Source organism: Dendronephthya gigantea, unplaced genomic scaffold (assembly GCF_004324835.1).
Source record: "Dendronephthya gigantea isolate DGI-Jeju-01 unplaced genomic scaffold, DenGig_1.0 000162F, whole genome shotgun sequence".
NCBI classification, from domain to species: Eukaryota; Metazoa; Cnidaria; class Anthozoa; order Malacalcyonacea; family Nephtheidae; genus Dendronephthya; species Dendronephthya gigantea.
The window spans coordinates 231290-232495 of NW_021163172.1; the positions used below are offsets into that span (position 1 = coordinate 231290).

At 38.0% G+C, this 1206-nt stretch overlaps 1 long non-coding RNA gene across 1 annotated transcript; it reads left to right on the forward strand.

The window, feature by feature from the left end:
- Window positions 1–213: 213 nt before the first annotated feature.
- On the forward strand, window positions 214–716 carry LOC114537702. The gene is made up of 2 exons (XR_003688624.1): window positions 214–313; window positions 641–716. It is a non-coding gene; the product is annotated as an uncharacterized LOC114537702 (long non-coding RNA).
- The last annotated feature ends 490 nt before the right edge of the window (window positions 717–1206 follow it).

Here is a 1206-nt window from a genome sequence, read left to right on the forward strand (position 1 = left end):
GGAGGCTTACTAATTTAGTAAGGCTCCCATTAAGACCTATTATATATTTAGTTGGAACACCAATAGAAAGAATCTGTGTAGACATCTACCGAAATCAGAAAATGGAAACAAATATCTGCTGGTATGCATGGACTACTTTACCAAATGACTCGAGGGTATCCGATTACTGCATTCGTTTATTCATTCATTTGTTCAACTGCATAATTTGTCAAGTCAGGAATGGTTAAGATTCATCCTCTGCTAATGATGTGAATTATTGCAAGTGCGTGTGAAGAGATAAACAATTGTGATATCAACAGCTCGTGTAACTCAGGTATATTTACTGCATTCGTTTATTCATTCATTCGTTCGTTCATTTGAGCCGAGCTCAAACTCTTGGCTGAGTTAACAACCTCAAGAGACAGTCGAAACTCTCTGCAGAAAAAAACTTCACAAACTACACACACTTAAATTTTGTTAGATTACATCTGATGCCTGTCTGTCGACATGCTGGATTTTGATTTTGAAGAGCGAATGTTTTATTGTAATAATTTTATCCATGTTATGGTATAACACGAGTTTACTCGCAAGGTTTTGATAATCAATTATTCTGGTGAGAGCTAACTCAACCGATGATGTACAACTCTTTCATTCCTTGTAGATAACTGTGATTTTACGCGTGGTAAATATTGTCATTGGGTCCGTGATAAAAACCAGCGCTGCTATTGACAAACAAAGAGAAGATTGAGACAATCCAGGAACACTGGACGCAGTCGAGACCAGACTAAAGACTCAGGTATGAAATAAGAGTGATCTCATGACCACCATCATTATTATGAATAATCATTACCTCATTACTCTACATCGCTTCCATCAATGTCCATGATTGCCAATTATTATCCATCGATGCACAAGATTATCATCTTCAATTATACGTAACAATTCATCGTTATCCATGAAAATGTACCAGATCTGGTCACACTGACTTCAATATTTACAGGTTCCACAGTTTCCTTCCTCAACGACGACCAACGCAAATCCGTAACACTGGAAGCAATCAAGACCACACAACTGACACTGGTAAGAAATAGAAGTGATTCATCATCACCATTTCTCATCATCACCACCGTGCAATAACACGGGGTATCTTTACCCCATCTATCTATATCGTTGTCCATCATTGTCCATCGGCATCCACAATCATCTATTGTTATCCACCAGGCACAT